This window comes from Dasypus novemcinctus, chromosome 3 (genome assembly GCF_030445035.2).
Source record: "Dasypus novemcinctus isolate mDasNov1 chromosome 3, mDasNov1.1.hap2, whole genome shotgun sequence".
NCBI lineage: Eukaryota > Metazoa > Chordata > Mammalia > Cingulata > Dasypodidae > Dasypus > Dasypus novemcinctus.
The window spans coordinates 75,928,209-75,950,778 of NC_080675.1; positions in this window are offsets into that span (position 1 = coordinate 75,928,209).

Consider the following 22,570-nt stretch of genomic DNA (forward strand, 5'->3'; position numbering starts at 1 on the left):
TAACCATGAATAAATCCTTATAAAACTTGCCATATTAAATTCAAATTTAAATAAATTCTCTTTGCTTTCTTCTCCTCATTCTGTCCTTTTTTTTTTTATTAGAGAAGTTGTAAGTTTATGAAACAATCATGTATAAAATACAGGATTCCAAGGTACCACCCCACTACAAACTCCTTGCATTGGTGTGGAATATTTGTTACTATTGATTATAGCACTTTTTAATAATTGTACTTTTTTTAAGGCTGTAGTTAGCTTTATTACAATTAATGGAAGATTATTAAAATAATTCTACCTACCTTCCATTATTTATATTAGGTGTATTTATTTTCCCATATACCATCTTATTATTACAACCTTATTTTAAGGATTGTACCTTTGTTTATGAACGAATATTCTTATACTTGTACTATTGACTATAGTTCATCATATACAATAGGATTCACTGTGTTGTACAGTCCTATGTTTCATCTTTTAACTTTTATTCTAGCAATATATACATTCCAAAATTTCCTCTTTTAGCCACATTCATCGATACCATTCAGTGGTGTTGATTACACTCACAATAATGTGCGACCTTTACCACCATTCATTTACAAACCTTTACCATCAGCCTAAACAGAAAATCTGTACAAGCTAAGCAAGATCCACATCACCTCCATTAGAATCACTGGAGATCTTTTTATCATGCAGAATTTCTGAGACCTACACCTCAATCAATTGAGTTATATGACCTTTGGGAAGGTAGAAGTATGAAACATCAATTCTTAACAAACTGCCGGGGGGGATTCTTGAGTGTACTCAAGTTTGAGAATCACTGAGGAGCATCTTATGCTTTTTCCAAATATTAATTTCAAACATAGTGAATGCTCCTTCCCTTCTTCATTTTATATCTTCCCTCTTTTCTACTCAACTCTACCTGGAGGGAAACTTAAGAGTATCCCTCCCCTTTTTTTCCCCTCTTGTCTTCTGCTGTTAGCATGTCTTGCAATCTTCTTTCTTCCTCTTATTTAAGGAAAAGCCACAGTTACACAATAAAGAGCTATTTATTCCTTAAATATTTCCAAAGTTTGCATAGTACTTATGTGTTTTTTAACTTGGTAATGGTTGTTGAAAAGGTGCTGTACATACTTCACGAGTGGCTGACTTTCAATTCCATGGGAATCATCAGTCATTTACCCTTCTGGGGTGGATGTTTACATTTCCGTCAGTGGGAGTCACCAGACCTTGAACGTGAACATTCAGGGAAGAAGGTATGTCTGTCAGGGTTTCTAGGTGAAATACGGATCTGCAGTACTTGAAATCTCCATCAAACTGGCCTCTGGATTTTTCTCAATACACTTTATTATTTTTCTTTCCTTTAATTCCCAATTCCCATAGGCACTACCCTTTACAAATAGCTCCTTTCTTGTATACTTCCCCTAACTCTTCTGATATCCATGGCAACCAGGTCACAGCTAGCAGAAGTGCCACAAGGAGAGCCTCAGAAGACTTGATTTTCAATATTCTTATATCTCTGTGTGGCTATCTACAGACATTGTCAGAGCTAGGAGAGATGTAGGCAAACTGTGGGTTGCAGGTCCCACCCACCATTTAGGTTAAATCATTTTATTGTAGGTTTCATTGAAATTCCTCATGCTTTGTAGGGTTGAGCTAGCAGTTCATAAAGGTCTGTGTGCTAGCCTCTTTCTGGCAGCTCAGCAGTCCAAACAACACGTCCTGTGTTTTTGAGGTTCCGTAAAATTCTGGTGGATGAGGCCAGTGGAGAATAAGGGTTCTGAGGTCATCTTGGGATATGCTCCATCTTCTCTTACTTTTGGAGCATCCCAGTCAGGAGCCATTTAGGAAAGAATATGATCAACTTAATTTAATCCACAGTTTTTCAGTCATGAAACACTTATTAATATAGGGTTCTTGGAGCATAATTCTTTAGAATTCCTAACTGACATGGCTAATTGAATAATGAATTCATTTGACACCTGCCAGTTAAATTCATATTTTGTGAAGCACAAACGTGGGTCTTCATGGTAAAGTAATAATGAAGAAAGACCTGATCTCCTTGCCACAAAGATGTGACTCTATTCTTTGAACCCCATTCGTTTGCATATACTGCTCTTACCTTACTGTAATTGCTTTTTCACATTGCCTTTTTAAAAACTAATTTTTATTTTGAAGCAATTTTAAATTTATAAAAAATTTGAATAATATAAATAATTCCCATGTCTCCATTACCCAGCGATCCCATTCTAGTTTCTTTTATAGCAACAGGATACAACCTAGGACCATGTACTTCACCCAGTTGTCCTGTCACTCAAATATCCTTCAACCTGGAACAGTTCCTTTTTTTTTTTTTTTAAGATTTTATTTCTTTCTCTCCCCTTCCCCCCCCCCCCCCCCAGTTGTCCATTCTCTGTGCCCATTTGCTGCATGTTCTTCTTTGTACACTTCTGTTGTTGTCAGTTGCACGGGAATCTGTGTCTCTTTTTGTTGCGTTATCTTGCTGTGCCAGTTCTCCGTGTGTACAGTGCCATTCTTGGGCAGGCTGAACTTTTTTTCGTGCTGGGCAGCTCTCCTTATGGGTCACACTCTTTACGCGTTGGGCTCCCCTACGGGGGGACACCATTGCGTGGCACGGCACTCCTTGCGCACATCAGCACTGTGTGTGGGCCAGCCCCACACGGGTCAAGGAGGCCTGGGGTTTGAATCACAGACCTCCCGTGTGGTAGACAGACGCCCTATCCATTGGGCCAAGTCTGCTTCCCTGGAACAGTTCTTAAGTCCCTCTTTAACTTCATGACACTGGACATTTTTGAAGATTACAGGCTAGTTTGGGTTGGTTTGATGTTTCCTCATATAAGACCCAGGTCATGCATTTTTGGCCAGAATTTCACAGAAGTGATGCTGAATTCTTATTTCCTCCTATCTGGTAGTTCTTGATATCTACTTGTCCCATTGCTGGTGGCATTAACTTTGATCACTTAATTAAGATGATTTCTTCCAAGTTTCTCCACTGTAAATTTATCTCTTTCCCTTTGGAATTAATACATATTTTGTGGGAGACACTTTGAAACTATGTAAAATCTAGTTACTCATCTCACTTTAATCTGCCAGTTTTAGCATCCATTGGTGTTTCTTGCCTGAATTATTACCACAAGGGTTGCCAAATGGTACTTATCCTATTCCAGTATTTATTGGTTGGCATTCTACTGTATGTATGTACATATGTATATATGTGTTTATATCAGGGTATACTGAGACATTTCTATTTTATTCAATGGGCTTAAATCCATTAAACTATTCATTTTGATGCACAAATTGCCCCAGATTTGGCTAGTGTCAACTTCTTAGAGAAAGTGTGCAAAGATACTACAAGCTCATCTTTCCTTGCTCCAGCCCCAACTTGAACCAACTACTTTCCTAGAAAGTCCTGTTGTGTGTGTGTTTTTTAAGTTAATATAGCAATGGTGTTTAAACATCAAGATCTGGGTGCAAGGTATTCTTATAATGCTACTGAGGTGTTGCTGCTTCCAAATTCTTCCAGTAGACAGCTAGGAGGTTCATGTATGTATGTACACACACACACACACATACAAAGATACTTATCATACATGTCTATAAATGCACATTTACTTCTCTTTCTGTATATGTATTTCCAGATTTATCTCTCTAGATATAAATTGAAACCCGCGAGTTCACCCAGATACCTTCAAATCCAATCCAATGCTGCAGGTTTCATTCCAGCTTCCCCCTTTCCACATCTGTACCTCCCTTCTCTGATAGTGAAAAAAATGGCTCCCTTTGTCCTCAACATATTTGCTTATTCGCTCAGTTCACGTGTAAGCAGTCAATCTCTGCCCTGCTCCCACACCCTTCTTTGTGGTCCATGGCTGTCACAGAACTGTCAGGGGTCAGGGGGCTGGGAGGTAGATTCATAACCTTTTATTTTTTTGGTGTAAAAAAAATTAGGTGCTACTTTTTAAATCACACTTTGACAAGTTATAAAATGCCTAGCCTACCTGTCTCTTTTTCTTATGCTTCTCTATGTATACTGAAAAGTAAAGTTGTTATATTCCTTCAAGTGACTTTAAATTTGAGCAAATATGTTTAATCAACTTTATAACTGAAAAGGCTAGTTTACCTTCTTGGCAGGACTCCAAAGTGCATTGCTATAGTCATTAGCACGATTGTTTTGTCCCCACTCCAGGACTCCAATCTCTCTGAGGTCAGAGGCTGGCTTCTGTTTGCTCTTGAGTCAATCGAAGCTCCTTGTACAGTGTCTGGAGCAGAATATGTGTCCAATTTGTAAATTGATTGTTTTCTTCCTCTTAGAAGTGACCAGCTATTTCAAAGAATTGATTGAACTTACTCATTATCCTGACATTGCATGCAAGTATCCTCAAGCTACACACATTTCTTACCTGAGATGTCTTTGGAAGCTTGTGGGAAAAGCAGAGTTCAGAGTTTCTACATTGGAAAATCCTTTATAAGCCAAATAATATCCTTAATAAGGAAAACAGGAAGAAAAAAATGGTGCAGATGAGATAAAGGAGGTAACCTTATGGGCGATGTTACTTTTCCTAGCTCACAAATATTATGTAGTGAATGGAATATGTATGAAATGGAAGGTGCCAACTGATGGATAAGGGAAACATGTACAACTTTTTCCCTGAAATTTGTAAAATGAAATGGTAGACAATTGTACGAAGTAAGTGTTAAGCTTGATGGAATTAGTTTAGGTATAATTTGGCTTGAACACATATATTTCGTGCTCTGCTGGCCTTGTGCCTGGTCTGTGCCAGTCTTCATCAGTTCTGAGTGCATGTTTGCACTATGTTCAAGTCGCAACTTCAAGCCCCCACTGCTTTGGTAGCAGGATTTCCAATATCTTTCCAGGAAGTCTCTCCCAAGAGTTCTCATGCCTAACTGTGTCTGTGAACCAGTTGTCATTCTTATTGTCACTGCTATCTAATTAGGATGACTTTAGAATGGGTATACCTTGAGATCTTTGCCACCAATGGTTATTTTCATCCAGGGCATAATAGCTTAGTTTTTGGACTAACTTAATTTATAGTCTAGTTGAGATAGATTTTAAAAATTATGACTGACATCTGATAGCATATTGGCCAAGGTTAAAAATATAATTTCTGGCTCATTAAACTCCACAGGAAAGGTCAACCTTTAATAATTGTATTATCTACTATGCCACATTCTCAAGAAGCTTTTTGTAGACTTGCTTGTGATAGAGATGTGCACATATAGAAAAGATGACCTTGTGATGCTTTCAAAATGTATATTGATTGAGATAATTTTTTAACCAATTTGAAATTAACTTGAAAAGATTTACTTAGAAACTTGTTTCTTTGTCCTATGTAAGATATGAATTTATTTTCTTCTTTTACTGTCTTTGGGACCCCTTGGAATTGAAGATGGAGTCCAGTCTGGTCTGCAGAATAAAACATATCTTTCTCTCTCATAGTTTTGATGGTTTTACAGGACTAGGCAACACATTTCAAGTCCTGCTGATAGGTATAGGCTTTCACAGAAAGGTAAAGTGTCTATCCACAAAAGAACATTGTTTTCCATTGTCTCCCAATTCAACCTTCTTTGATTACCATGGCAACCCATATGTCAGAATAAACAGAGGAGGCCACTGTTCAGAGAAGGGGAGAGACCTAAGCTATAGTTTTGTCTTCAGGTGTCTCTTATTGTTCTAACTTCTTCTTCCAGTTTGTTGACATGCTGGGACACACAGCCTGTGCTGCTTGAGCATTTAAAATTCCCTATCTGTAATAGGGCACTAAGAATGATATACATCCATGCCAATGTCCATCCTACATATATCAACAATACAGTGAAAACCTAGATTGACATAGTTGTGAAAAGCATGTTCTTTTAGAGCCAAAAAAAAAAAGTGAATTGGAATCTTGGCTCTGCTGCTTCCTAGGCAAGTTTCTTTAACTCTCTTAGTCTCAGTTTTCTATGTGGTTAATAATACCACACAGGGTGGTTGTGGGGATCCTACGATATAATGCCTATGAAGGGTTTCACACAGTAGCTGGCATTAAGTAAATATTCAGAAATGATAATTATTATAATTACATAGTTATGGAAGAGGAAGAAATCCAACTTATATTACTACTCCATTAAAAAAATGAGAGTATAAAATTTCTAAGTCAAAGGATAGTGCAGGTTATTACAGAGAAGACAATAAAATCTGAAACAAATATGCAGGAAGTTAGTGGTATCAATTAACCGCCTTAAAAGAGGGTCAGAAGGGAGAAGATGTAGGAAAAACAGTGAAAGAGATGGGTTTAGGATATTCACAACCTTCCTTTGTTTCCTATGTGCTAGATTTCCAGTAGAGCTCTTCCTTCCAATTTGATTATTACCTCTTTGGAGACTACATTGTATCTTTCATAGGAGGTTTTTAGGATTATTATTTTAAGTCTTAACCAACTCGCAATGACTACAAAATAAAACAAAACAATCCTAAAACAGGCCTTCAGTATACTTTGTAGAATGCCATGTTTTAGTAGTCGTCTTACCCATTTGATTTCAAGTTTCTCTGAGTTTGAATTCAGAGATACCTGGTTAAGGCATTGAAGTGAAACTAAACTGATGTTTTCACCATGCTTTCTAGTATTGCCTTTTGGGAAAGAAGCTTCCCCACCTTAATTAAATGCCTAAATAAAGGGCAGATCATTTGCAATTGTAATCCTATTAACAATATATTTCATTATAGTATGCAATTTTGGTTAAACTGGCACCTAATTTCAAAAAAGCATTTCCTTATATTTTCAGTTTGACACTTTCAAAAAGTCTGCTGAGTAGAAAGAAGTCGTAGACACAATAGATGATGATGTTAAAAACAAATATTTTAAGTTATTGAAAGAGACTATGAGTCAATGAGGTCTACCAAAGGCCATACTTGTTAATAGGGCTTTTAAGGTCTCAGGAATGATTTAGAATGTACCCATATGGTCTCAGAAAGTCAGACCTCTTCTGAGCCTTCTACAACTCAGTTTCCATTTAAGCCACATTTACTTAGAAAGCCATGTACCTTCCAGAGAGCACACACAAAAAAGGTGGAATTGGCCGAAAAGTTAATTTTGTCCCTTTCTTGGGCCATCCCATCTGTTACGGCCAAACTCCTGAAGGGCACAAGTTGGTCTGGCCATGAGACCAAAGAATACACTGGGAATTTAGTTAGGCATTAACTTTATTGGGACTTCTGGAGGGAGAGGAGAGAATCTCTGATGGTGGCAGTTTAAAGAATGAAAACAGTGCTCCACCAAGAGCTGAGAAAATGAGGGGTGATGGATAAGGGGTTTCAGAACAAGGACATTCCATTGGGCATGAGCAGAGTTCCTGCTAGGGTCATGTGAAGCGTTCACATGGGGTGTGGTGATGTTTTCACAATGCTTGTAGGAAGGATGTTTACTACTTTGGGACGATTATAGTTTATGATACCACCTATGCATTCGCTCCCCTTTGGGGAGGGTTGTTAACATTTAACTTATGCCTAGCTCATGCAAGTGGCTACCTGCTGAGGACTTGGGGGGTCTGGGTCTCTTCAATCCACCCCCACATAGCAGCCTATGTTTACCATAGGACAAGGATTTCATCCACATTCCACAATAGCAGTATAAAAGACAACAGATAATAGGTGTCCTCCAGTAAAAGCCAGTAGACCTATTAAAACATGTATACAGCATTGAACATTAACGAGGGTACAGGTCCCACCTTGTGATGCAGTAAGAATATCTAAATCCATCCTATTTTGTGAAACTACCTTTCATAGATGGGTAGTTTCTTTGTTAAGTAAGAAAATTGCTACTTTGGAGTCATTAAGGGCTTGAGCAGTGTGATTGGCTAAAGCTGTCATATGTTTTTCAGTGACAATTGCAGCACCACCTGGTACAAAAATGGCTAATGGGTAGAACCACCTAGGGGCATGCCTTGCTCTGTATCTGGCCTTGATAGTAAAAGTGCACAACTCAGGCGGTAACCATCCATATCATGGATTCCTTCTTGTCATTTCATGCAGACAAGAGTGATGCAATCTAGGGTGACAGACTCAGCCATTAATCATCCTAAATCATCATAAACAGAATATCCTAATAAAGACTTGGGCTTATTCACCTGTTCCCTTGTAAAGAAAATAATATAATTATGAGACAGCAGCTGAATCTCAGTCTTAAATGAAAATGTCTTGTTCCAAACTTGTCAATGGATCATATTCTGCCATGCCAACAAGGTGTTCCATGCTGACCAATTTGCAGGAATTATGATCCAAGGAAGGCCAGCAGCACTCAAAGATGGTAAGTCTGCAAACCCAACATTGGGTTCAGTTGTGGGCATGGGTTATTTATCATGCTCACTTGTAAAAGGTAATGGCTAGGGTGCTATGGGCAAAAAGAAAGATGTTTATGGGATAACCAGAGGCAGATCATACTAGTCTAACAATATACATGCAAAATTTCCATTAGTAGATAACAAAATACTAGGGGAGTCCTATGAGGAGACTTTCAATACCATACATTTTCCCTTTCTAAATTCTCTGAGTTTTCTATGGTGACATCAAAAACTAGTTTAGATATTAAGACAAGTCCACATAAACACACCTAGGACCCCAGCTATTTGCTGTCCTGACTGGTTGCCTTTCTACCTTAACCTGTCAGCTTTCAGGGAACCATGGGGAGGACTTTCTTTTTGGAGTTATCCAGGGCTTCTTTTGAGTCTGGGACTTTCAAACTGTACTTCATGACCAGGGTCCCTCACAGAGTTCACACCCTTATTCTTAAGGGGAAGCTGAAGGGTAATGGTCATTCTTCTGTAGCTGTTTCCTGCTGGCTAGGGGCAGAAGTCCCCTGCTTGACAAGATGTGAAACTCTCTGGCTATTCTATTAAGGTTGAGGGAAGGTGGATCTGGCACTGTGGCTGGAAGATGAAATCCCCACATGACCAATTCCTTGCTCTGGAAGGCAATGATTCTGGAAGAAATAAACTTAGTAATTTGAAGATACAAATAGGATAAAGAAAGTGGTGGTAGGTAGCCCCAAAAAGGGGGCTAGCAATTAATATTGGACTTTGGAAATGAGACAGGCCAGGTGCCTCAGAGTCTACATTCTCCCCAAACTGATGGGTTTGATTTTGTAAGTTTCACATGCTCTCTAGGAAACTGCCTCTTCCAGTTCCCACAGCAGTGGTTATGCCAAGGACATCTGGGAGAGCTATGAGGAGAGGCACTGCCCTAGACATAAACTCACAAAGACAATATAGACAACAACAAGCTAAACATATGGCAAGCAAAATAAAGACAATCCTTAAGAGAGCCATTCTTTTTATCTTATAGGCATGTTCATTAATTAGAAAATGAATGAAGTTTACAAAGACTTTAAACATGTTCAAAATCCTTCTGCATATGATCTAAGATAGAAGAGATATTATCATATTAATCAGGTATGTAGGTACAACACTGAATACTAATCAATGCCCTAATCAATGCACAAGTTTCTCTTTGAGCAGTAGTTAATAGATCTAAGCTCTGGGTTTGCAATACCATACATATTGTCTCCCCATGAAAGCAGGCAATTATGCCAATTGTGTCTGTTTAGTTTCTACTGATATTACCCTGGTAATTATTGCTCCACTTGGCATATCCTTCACACAACCAGCATACTGCAGCTCCATTGGCCCTGGGAGGGAAGCTCCAATGTTTCACCGGCCTGGTGCATAGTGCCCTTTGGCACTATGAAACAGAGCCAGTTTGGAGGCAATGTCCATTGTAAATCTGGCCACATTGAGCCATCACCAGCTGCTGCAGGAGTCTGTAACTGCAATGTACTTTCCATCCACTTCAGGAGCTATGTTCAGAGATGTGGTAGATACTTTTATTATTTTAGATGTTGTGGTGACCAATCTAACCAATAACTCAAATGGAGAGGAACGATGCAGCATACTGAGGTCTGGTTTGAATGCACAAGGGAGTTTTACAATACCAAAGTCTATTTCTTAATTTTTATACACTTTCTAAATATTTCCAATAAAGTTTATAACATTAAATGGACTTAACTAATTTTTTAGTACTTTACTTTTTACTTTTACACCTTTACCATGATTACTTTAACTAGCAGGGATTTTACTTTTGCAAAGCAGGAAAAGGTATTTTATGAAAACCTAAGATCCCCAATGGAATCAAGATTATCTTCCCCCTACCACCTCTTTAATATACAGATTGAGGTAATCTCTGACAGTTTTCCCTCTTATGAAGTTACCTTTAGTTATCAACATCAGTTCAGGTTTCTAGTTAATAATGCCTTCCTGGAATTCACCATTTAAATATTTCAGTTTAGGAAATACTTTTGCAAACTTCCCATAACTATCCATAACAACATAGATGATAGTTAACTTCATTTCAAGACAAATTTTACCTTTACAAACACATTCCCTTACTTAATGCTACCTTCTACAATAACTTCTACAACTTTCTATATTCATCCAAGCCTTGTATTATATATTTCCACCCTGATTTTATGAAAACCAGCCATTTTATCTTGGGACAAAACGTATTTCCTTAAACAAATTTACCAAATTTTGGTCAGCATCGATTATGAATTCACTTCCACAAACTTTTTACTTTTTTCTATATCCATTTAAGTCTCATATCCCACATTCTGTTCTGTGAAGAAAAAAATTATTTATTTCAATTTAGGTGAAAACTATTTGTTTAAAAGGAGGTCTCTAATAATTTCCTTAGCCAAAAACTTACAATTTTCATCATCTTAAAGATTTAATATATATAATGCTAATTTAGGACAGACTTTCAAATTCATTAAACAGAAACTTAGAATTTTTATCATCTTAAAGATTTAACAGACTTAATACTACCTTATTTTATTAGTATCTATATAAACCTAGGGAAATTACACCTAAGCTGAATAAAACTGGAACAATTAAAGTTTATGGAAGAGATGTTCTTTTTCCTTCCTTCTTCCACAGGAAGCTGAAACTCTTTTCTTCTTTAATAAAATTCTAAAATTGTGAATAACCTTAAAAGCATAATGACTGCCAAATTCTTGAATACATTATAATCATTTAATTTATTTTAATCATAATTTTGAAAAATCTTTCCATAGCTTTCAAGGACTTTTTCTTTACTTACTGAAATTTGGCCATTAGATTTTTACTGTCATCTCAAAAGCTGTTAAAATTTAATTGGGAATTACAGAACAGACTATACCAAACAAGGTTTATTCTGTAATATCCCCTCTATCCCTATCGTTTTAATTTCTAGGCCTAGTAGACAGAATTCACAACTCCCCTATCTTTCCACACATAGCCCATAACAAATAGCCTCCTAAACCTGTTTTTTTTTCTCTCTTTATTTTCTTTTAAATGTTACATTAAAAAAATATGAGGTCCCCATATACCTCCCACCCCACCCACGCCACCCCTCCCCCATCAACAAACTCTTCCATCATTGTGGTACAGCCACTGCATCTGGCAAATACATTCTAGAGAACCACTGTTGCACATGGACAGTGGTCCACATTGTAGTCCACACTCTCCCCCAGTCCAGTCAGTGGGCCACAACAGGACATACAACGTCCAGCATCCATTTTTGTAGCACCACCTAGGACAACCCCAAATCCTGAAAATGCCCCACACCATATCTCTTCTTCCCTCTTCCAACCATCAGCAGCCATCGTGGCCACCCTCTCCACATCACTACTACAATTTCTTCCCTTACTCGTCACAATAGTTCCCCAGCAGCACGCCAGTAAGTCCACTCTAATCCATACTCTATTCCTCCATCTTATGGACCTGGGATGGCTAGTCCAGTCCCCCTCTACATCAAGAGGGAGCTAAACGTGTTTTAATGAATAACAAGAATTCAGTTAAGGTTAGGAGAAGACCCTAGGGACAGGATAGACTATAGAAGGCTTATGGGAGAATTTATGATAAACTTTTTAGTGTCTTTCCTTTAAATAGTTTCTTTATTCAAATTTTATGTGACTTTTATTCTTTTTGGCTTTTCCAGTTTGGGCTTCAGGAGAACTCAGTTACCTGTATAAGCACCCGTTTAATTTTTAGCAATTTGAACAGAGCTCTTTTAAGAATTTTCATTTGTTAATATTACCATCTGGAGGTAAGAAAACATACCCTGAACAAACAGACAAGCACAAAAAGAGATAAGACACATCAACAGAAACATAAAAACTCACTAACTTGGCCCATAATCCTTATTTCTTTGGTATGGCTGTGTCCAAGCTCTACATCATTTCTCACATATCTGATTTTTACTACTTTTAAGATCTCCTTTGGAATCAGTATTACCTGTAGTATGCAAATTTGTTCTTGAAAACATTTTGATTTGTAACCAGCAACCAGTTAGGAATACCTGAGCAGTATAAATACAGTTAAGCACTAATTTAGCAGTTTCGACAGACATAAATTTAACACTTAGATATTTTGGATTACTCTTCGAAGTTCAGGAATAGGCTATTGATTCAACATTCAAAGTTCTTTTTAAGACCTTGATAAAAATTTGGATAAAAATAAAATATGAATAAAACTTAAAACATCATCAAAATAATATTGCATTAAACTCTTCCAGTTTACACAGTCCCATCATCGCTTGGTGCAGGTGATAGGTTAGGGAATCTTTCATTTCTGTCTGAACTAGGGCTAATCCCTTTCTAACTTTAGCTTTCCTTCTAAGTGGTGCACAGAGGCCTTTGTTGCTGCTTCCGCCTCAGTAACCATCTGCAAGTCTCCTAACAGGGGACGTACTATAGCTGCCACTATCTGGCACTCTCCCTTTTCCTTATTTAAGTGCAGCTGCTCTGCTATCTGTTGCAGCACAGCCAGGGGTTTCAGAGCATCCTCATATTCTCTCAGCAGTCCCCACTCATCCTGGAGGCAGTCACCCCTCCCCACATGGACATTATAGGGCAACCCAGGATTTCCCCCATGGACTCTCCTTTCCCTGAGCTCATGCCCACTACTGCCAGTGGCCCTTCGGTCTCCTGGCTGTGGCTTGCCAATTGTTGCAATCCAACTCGCATGAGTTGGTCCAGCTGGGAGACCAAAGAACAAACCTGGCATTTAGTCAGGTGTAAGACTTTATCGGGACTTATGGAGAGACTCTCTTTTAGCGGCAGTTCAGATAATGAAGGTAGTGCTCCAGAAAGAGATGCAAAAATGAGCGGTGATATAAGGGGTTTCAGAACAAGAACATTACATTAGGGTGTGAGAACAGAGTTCCCACTAGGGTCATGTGAAGCATACACATGGGGTGTGGTGATGTTTTCACTACACTCATAGGAAGGATGTTTACCAAAGAGGTTTACTGCTTTGGGAAGGTTATAGTTTATGATACCATATATGCATTATCTCCCCTCTGGGGAGGGTTAACCTTTAACTTATGTCTAGGTCACATAGGCAACTATATGCTGAGGACTGGGGGGTGTGGGTGGGTTCTAGGACCCCACACCATCGCTTTTTGTAATATCTCATTTCTTCCTTTTTACCCTCTAATTTTTTATTTTATATATTTTTTTATTAGAGAAGTTGTGAGTTTACAAAACAATCATGTATATCATATAGGATTCCCCTACATTGCCTCACAACACCTTATATTGCTGTGATACGTTGTTACAAATGATGAAAGAACATCACCATATTGCTATTTATAGTGCACAGCATATAACTTGTGTATTTTTCCTACAAACCCTCCTGTTATTAAACCATGTATTAGTATTGTGTATTTGTTATAGTTCTTGAGGGAATGTTCTCAAGTTTGTTCTGTTAATTACCGTCCATCATCCACCACCGGGTTTACTGTGTAAGTTTCCTGCCTTGTACAATCCAGCCAAAGTGTACACTCAGTGGTTCTCAGTTTCATCACAACATTGTGTTTTCATCACCTTAGTCCAGTTTAGAACTTTTTTTACTCCAAAGGGAAAAGTCCCATACCCCCCTGTGCCAATTTGATGTTATTTATGAATTCCAAAAATAGATATTGGATTAAGTTTGTAAACTGGTCTGTCCCTCTGGGCATGTTAGAATATATTGGATTCAGAGGTTTCACTTTTACTTGAGTAAATAATGATTAAGGCTTTGATTGGGCCACATCAGTAGAACATTGCATCCCCACCCCCTTGGTGAGTTGGGACTCACAGAGAAGGGAGGTTTTAAAATTAATTAATTAATTAATTAATTAATTTCTCTCCCCTTCCCATCCCCCCATCCCGGTTGTCTGTTCTCTGTGTCTGTTTGCTGCATCTTCTTTGTCCGTGTCTGTTGTTGTCAGCGGCACGGGAATCTGTGTTTCTTTTTGTTGCGTCATCTTGTTGTGTCAGCTCTCTCCGTGTGTGTGGCACCATTCCTGGGCAGGCTGCACTTTCTTTCGCTCTGGGTAACTCTCCTTACGGGGCACACTCCTTGCACGTGGGTCTCCCCTATGCGGGAACACCCCGGTGTGGCATGGCACTCCTTGCGGGCATCAGCACAGCGCATGGGCCAGCTCCACAGGGGTCAAGGAGGCCCGGGGTTTGAACTGTGGACCTCCCATGTGGTAGACGGATGCTCTAACCACTGGGCCAAATCCACTGCCCAGAAGGAAGGTTTTGATCCTGGAGCCTGGGCAGTAAACACACAGAGAAGCAGATATGTGAGGAAGGAGAGAAATCTCCATTAAACACAGGCAGAGATCTCAGGAAGAGAGACAAGCAGTTCACCTGATAGTCTACAGCTGGCCTTGTGGAGAAAGCAGAACAATTGACCCTGAAGAAAAAGAGCCCTGGGGAGAGAGGAACCCAGGAAGCCTGAACCTTTGCAGAAGTCTGCAGCCATCTTGCTCCAACATGTGGCAACAAACTTTGGTGAGGGAAGTAACTTATACTTTATGGCCCGGTGTGTAAGCTTCCACTCCAAATAAATACCCTTTATAAATCCCAACAGATTTCTAGTATTTTGCATCAGCACCCCTTTGGGTGACTAATACACCCTCTTATACCTCTCCATTGTTGACAGAGCATTGATATAGTACCTTTTTTGCCATTGCTGCAAATATGTTATATTATTACTGTTAACTATAATCCGTTACATTGTATTTTCCCATGTATCATCATATTCTTAACTCTTTGTAATAGAAGAACATTCTTATATTTGTACTATTAACCACAATCTTTATCCACCACAGAAATCACTATTATTCAGTCACTAGACTATCCCCTAGCTGTCTTTCAATTGACATCAAACTACACAGACTATTCCTTACAGCAACAATCACATTTATAAATCAGCAGCATTAGTTATATTCACTATAATGTTTTATTGTCAACTCTATCCACTTTCACACATCTACAATCAAACTTATTAAACTTTCTACATACATTTAACTCTCATTTCTTTTTTCTAACAAATAAATTTTATTGATACATATTAATAAAGCATAAATCCATCCAAAGTGTACAATCAGTGGTATTTGGTATAATCACATAGTTGTGCATTCATCACTTTAATTATTTTTAGAGCATTTTCACTATTCCAGTAATAATAATAAAAAAAAAATCATCCAAGCAAACAAACAAAACTCATCACCTCTCAATATCTCTATGCTGCCCCTTCTGTGTATAGCTGATGTTCTGTTTCCTTCTCTCTAGTATATTTGTATTTATATTTTGTAAAATAGTCTTATATATGCAATATCACCCATAATTGTATTTTACATGAGGTTTCTTCATATTATATAGTCCCATGTTACATTTTTTGTTTTCCTTCTATTAATATACATGTCCTTAGACTTTCTCTTTCGAGCACTGTCATATCCATATAATAGCTCTTCCAGTCACAAACCCATGTTGTGCTCTCACCGTTTCCATTCATTTACAAAGCTTTCTGAACAACCTTTTAATTAATTGGGATTTATTTTGGTATTGCGTTGAATCTGTACAACAGTTTGGGTTGCATTGACATCTTAATGATATTTGTCTTCCAATCCATGAAAATGGAATGTCTTTCCATATGTTTAAGTCTTCTTCAGTTTCTTTTAGCAATGTTTTATATTTTTTCTGAATATAGGTCCTTTATGTCCTTGATTAAGTTTATTCCTAAATATTTGACTTTTTTTCTGATTTTATCTTCAGTTTGCACATCAGTAGTGAATAGAAACTATTGGTTTTTGAGTATTAGTCTTATATCCTGCCACTTTGCTCAACTTGTCTATTAGTTCTATTAACTTTGTTGTGGCTTTCTCAGGATTTTCTACATATAAGATCATATATCAGCAAATAGTGAAAGTTTTACTTCTTAACTATTTGTGCCTTTTATTTCTTTATCTAGCATAATTGCTTGAGCTAGAATTTCTAGGACAATATTGAATAAGAGTTGACAGTGGGTATCCTTGTCATGTTCCTGATCTCAGTGGTAAAGTTTTCAGTCTTTCATTGAGTACAATGCTAGCTGTAGGTTTTTCATATATGCACTTTACCAGATTGAGAAAGTTTCCCTTTATTCCTATCTTTTTGAATATTTTTATCAAGAAAAGTCTCTGTATTTTGCCAAATGCCTTTTCTGCATCAATTGAGTAGAACATGTGCTTTTTCTTCTCCATTTTATTAATCTGGTTTATTACATTTAACTGATTTTCTTGTGTTGAACCACCCTTGCATATCTGGGATAAAACCCACTTGATTGTGGTGTGTAACATTTCTTTAAAGTGCTTTTGGATTTGGTTTGCAAGCATTTTGTTGAGGATATTTGCATCTATATTCATTAGAGATATAGGTCGGTGATTTTCTTTTTTGTAATATTTTTATCTGGTTTTGGTATTAGGGTGATGTTGGTTTCATAGAACGACTTTCATAGCATTCTTTCTTGCTTAATTTTTTGGATGAGATTGAGCAAGATTTGTATTAGATCATCATTGAATGACTGGTAGAAAACTCACCTCTGAAGCCATCTGGTTCCAGACTTTTCATCTTTTGGAGGTTTTTGATGACTATTTCAATCTCTTCATTTGTGATTGGTTTGCTGATGTCTTCTATTTCTTCTAGGGTCATTGTAGGTGGTTCAAGTGTTTCTCAGAATTTGTGCATCTCATCTACATTGTCTAGTTTTTTGGCATAAAGTTGTTCATAATTCCCTATTATGATCTCTATTATTTCTGCGAGGAAAGTGGTAATGTCCCCCCTCACATTTCTGATTTTATTTATTTTTTTGCATCTTTTCTCTGTTTGTCTTTGTTAGTCTAGCTAGGGTTTGTCAATTTTGTTGATCTCAAAGAGTCAACTTTTGGTTTTACTGATTCTCTCTATTGGTTTTTATTTTGTTCTCGATTTCATTTATTTATGCTCTGATCTTTACTATTCCTTTTCCTTAGCTTGGTTTGGGGTTAGTATGCAGTTCTTTTTCTAGTTCCTCTAGGTTTACAGTTAGATCTTCAAATTTAGCTCTTCCTTTTTTTCCCCTTGAAGTACTGAAGGACTTCGTATGTGGGAAGCCAGCCCTCAACCACTTAGCCACATTGACTTCCCTGAAGTGTTTTTTTTTTTTTTTTGTTTCTTTGTTTATTTTGCTTGTTTTTTAAGGAGGCCCCAGAAACCAAATCTGGGGAGGTGGATGATCAACAGCTTGTACCACATCCATTTCCTCTTTCTTCTTTTTTAATGTAAGCATTGAGGGCTGTAAGTTTCCCTGTCAGCCCTGCCTGTGAGGTGTCCCATTGGTTTTGATATATTGTTTTCTCATTTTAATTTGACTCAAGATATTTGCTGAATTCTCTTACAGTTTCTTCCTTGATCCACTGATTTATTTGAGTTTATGTTTAATCTCCATATATTTATGAATTTTCCCTGTTTCTGTCCATTATTGATTTCCAGCTTCATTCTGTTAGGATCAGAGAAAGTGTTTTGTATAATTTCAATCTTTAAATTTATTGAGACTTGTTTTGTGACCCAACATCTGGTCTATCTTGGAGAAGGATCCATGAGTACTTGAAAAGAATGCATATCCTGCTATAGGTGTCTGCTAGGTCTAGTTCATTTATCATAAAAACTCTCTGTTTATATTTATTCTCTCTCCAGATGTTCTGTCCAATACTGAGAGTGGTGTATTAAAGTTTCCAGCTATTACTGTAGAGACATCTATTTCTCCCTTCAGTTTTGCCAATGTGTGTGTGCACCCCCTGCATCTTGAGGCACTTAGGTTAGGTGCTTCAATGTTTAGTAGAGTTGCCCCTTTTATTAATATATAATGACCCTCTTTGTCCCTTCTAATACTTTTGCACTTATAATCTATTTTTTCCAATATTAGTATCACTAATCCAGCTCCTTTTGGTTCCTATTTGCAAGGATTATCTTTTTCCAGCTTTTCACTTTTAACCTGGTTGTGTCCTTACATCTGAGATGAGTCTCTTATAGACAACATATAGATGACTCATATTCTCATTTCTTTTTAACTAAAGAAAAAATAGTTCTCTGTGTACTTGTTCACATAATAAAAATAAATAACATTCAGATGTAGAATATTTGTCCCTGGATATGTAAATCAGAGAAATGCAGTGGCATGGAATCTAGGAGAGAAAACATTTTGAAAAAGAAGCAATAGTCAACAATGTTAATGTTAAATAGAACAAATAGGCCTTAGAAAATAAGGCTTAAGAAGAAGCTACCAGATTTGGTGATGTCATTAGTGACCCTTGAGAGATTTTAGAAGAAAAATGGTTGGGAAGCCTAATTTTTTTTGAGGGCTCTGGAGTGCTAGTGACTGATTACAATGGGAATTTTAAGATGTATGAACCAATATGTGTAGAACATTCTTTAAAGAACTTTGTGGAAGGAAGGCAATACTGAAGATGGTAGCTGTTAAGATCCGTAGTAACCTTGATGAAACAGCCTTTAAGCCTGTATTTCAATGAGGCTACTGTGAATACCTTTGAAGGCAGAGAATACCAATCCTGTGGAAGAAAAGTTTGAAGATTCTGAGAAGGGAATGTATAAATAAAATAATTAGATCGTCTAGAAGTAATGATTCTTATTTTATACTTTCTAAACGTTGAAAATAGTATCAGCATTTATAAGAATGGTGAGGTACATTTTGGAAAATGTTATCAGGTATGCAGAGGACTCTATTTTACACCTTTATGTCTAAAAATTAATACGAGTAGTCATGGACATGACCTATCCTATAAGGATCCCCTGCCAGGAACACTTTTTAAGCAGAATCTAAGCTAATAGAAAGACCTAGTCAGAATACCACGTTAGATTAGTTCTCTGAAGGAGGTACTGGTCATGGATATTCTATATCAACCTGTCAAATTTTGTGCCAAAATATAGTAAGTGCTGCCATCAGAATGCGGAGCTTAAAAACAGTGCCAGAAATAATTCTGAGCTGTCATGTGGAGCGATCATTGCTCCCACCACCCAGGGTTCTACTCTTTTATTCTAAAGGGCAAATGAGTTCTGATGATCTAATTGAGATTTTGGCCTTTTTCTCTAGTTGCCTGTTCCTTTACTGAAAATTAATTTATTATGAAGCACATGAGTTAATTAGTATGATTAGCTCACTCTTCTCCATACTTGCATTTTTACGAGCTTTAAAGTCAAGATACTGTTAACACAAATGACTATGTGCAGGTGGATAATTCTTGAGATATTGTCTTGGGTGGCTATTATCACATTATTAAGATGTCATTTATATCTCCTGATTCTCTAGGAAGAAGCATCCCAATGTCACACCCATTTTAGAACTTTCATTTTCAGTAAATATTAACAAACTACTTTTCTATCAACAACATTTTTTGTGTTTTGTTTTGTTTTTTTAAAGATTTATTTATTTATTTCTCTCCCCTCCCCCTCCCCCACCTTGCCCCGGTTGTCTGTTCTTTGTGTCTATTTGCTGTGTCTTCTTCTTTGTCCACTTCTGTTGTTGTCAGTGGCACGGGAATCTGTTTCTTTTTTTGTTGTTGTGTCACCTTGTGTCAGCTCTCTGTGTGTGTGGCACCATTCTTGGGCAGGCTGCACTTTCTTTCGTGCTGGATGGGTCTCCTTATGGGGTGCACTCCTTGCGCGTGGGGCTCCCCTACACGGGGACACCCCTGTGTGGCATGGCACTCTTTGAGCCCATCAGCACTGTGCATGGACCAGCTCAACACGGGTTAAGGAGGCCCAGGGTTTGAACTATGGACCTCCATGTGGTAGACAGACGCCCTAACTACTGTGCCAAGTCCACTTCCCCATTTTTGTGTTTTATACTTTCAAAATGAGATTTCAAATTCCAAAAAAATTGATTTCCTATACCTAGGTTTAGGAATGTGGTGGTGGTAAGCATTTTATTCATGAGATTGTCACCATAATGAAAAATCAGTCTTTAATTTGTACCTATTGAACATTTGAGGCTGGGCAGAAATGTGCACATTTAGGGCAACTCAGATCTTAAAGCTGAAATCAACTGATGGAAAGTGCAGCAATTACAATGGAGTGATATCAATAGATAATTTATTGATAGTAAATAGACATAGTTGGTTTGAAATTTTTTTCTTTTTTTAATTTAATTTTTGTTTGCTAGTTTTTTACATTTAAAAATTTATTAAAGTATATAATTCATATATGAACATACAAAACATAGTAAATATATAATAATAGTTATGAAGTCACAAAACAAACATGCATAACATCATACAAGCTCCCATATATTATCCCACCACAAACAGTCTGCATTGTTGTGAAACATTTGTAACAAATTATGAAAAAGCATCACTAGAGTATTACCACTAACTATAGTCCATATCTTACATTTGGAGTATTTTTCACCCAATCAACCCTATTATTTCTTTTGTTCATAAAACATATAATTTATCTAAAGTGTACCATCAGAGGCATTTAGTAAAATCACCAAGTTGTGCATTCATCACTTCATTCAATATTAGAGCATTTACTCCAAAAAACAACAAAAAACCCCCACTATCATCCCTATATGTAAGCACTAATAATTACAAACCCTATGATTTGCTTTCACCATTTCTCTTCATTTTCAAACATTTACAAATAATTTTTACCAGTTATGCACAAATTAAACCTCAGCTTTCCATTCTCTAACCACATTCTTTTCTATGGTGACTTATATTCTAGCTATTAACTCGAATAGTTTGCTCATTATATTAGGTTCATAATAGTGAAATCATACAATATTTGTCATTTTGCGCCTGACATCCTTCACTTAACAGAAAGTCCTCCAGGTTCATCCATGTTGTCATATGCTTCACAACTTAAATTCTTTTTACAGCTGAATAATCTTCCAACATGTGTATATACCACAGTTTTTCTATCCATGTGTCTGTTGATGGACACCTGGGTTGTTTCCAACTTTTGGTTATTGTGAATAATATCTCTACTAACATCAGTGTGCAGATGTCAATTCATATCACTGCTTTCAGTTCTTCTGGGTATATACTTCGCGATGGTAGTGCTGGACCACATGGTTGATCTATATTTCACTTCCTTAGGAACTGCCAAACAGATATCCACAGTGGCTATAATAGATTCCCACCAACAGTGAATAAGCATTCCTATATCTCCATATCCTCTCCAACATTTGTAGTTTTATATTTTGTTAATAGCGGCCATTCTAGTAGGTGTGAAATTATATCTCATTGTAGCTATGATTTGCATTTCCTTAATAGCTAGTAGTGTTGAATAGTTTTTCATGTGTTTTTGTTTTGCCATTTGTATTTCTGTTTTAGAAAAATGTCTATTCAAGACTTTTGTCCTTTTTAAAATTAGGTCATTTGTATTTCTCTCATTGAGTTGTAGGATCTCTTTTTACATATCATGGATATTAGACTCTTGTCAGATGTGTGATTTCCAAATATTTTCTCCCATTGAGTAAGCTGCCTTTTTACCCTCTTCACAAAGTCCTTTGAGGTACAGAAGCATTTAGTTTTTGGGAGGTCCCCTTGATCTATTTTTTCTTTTGTTGCTTGTACTTTGGATATATGGTTTAAGAGAACTCCACCTACTACAACAATGTTTTGTAGCTGTTTCCCTACATTACCTTCTTGGTGCTTTTTTGATCTTGGCTTTTATGTTTAGGTCTTTGACCCATTTTGACTTGATTCTTGTATATGGGGTGAGAAAGGGGTCCTCTTTCATTCTTTTGGTTATGGGTATCCAGTTCTTCCAGCACCGTTTGTTGAAGACTGTTCTGTTTCAGAAAAGTGGACTTGGTAGGCTTATCAAAAATTAGTTGACCATAGACATGAGGGTTTATTTCTGAACTTTCAATTTGATTACATTGATCAATGTGTCTACTTTATGCCAATACCATGTTGTTTTGAGCACTGTAGTTTTATATACACTTCAACTTTGCTCTTCTTTTTTTTTTTTTTTTGGGTGTTTTTGATTATTCAGGGCCCCTTTCCTTTCCAAATAAGTTTGGTAATAGACTTTTCTATTTCTGTAAAGTAGGCTGTTGGAATTTTGATTGGTATTGCATTGAATCTAGAGATTAATTTGGGTAGAACTGACATCTTCATGATGATTAGTCTTCCAATCCATGAACACAGAAT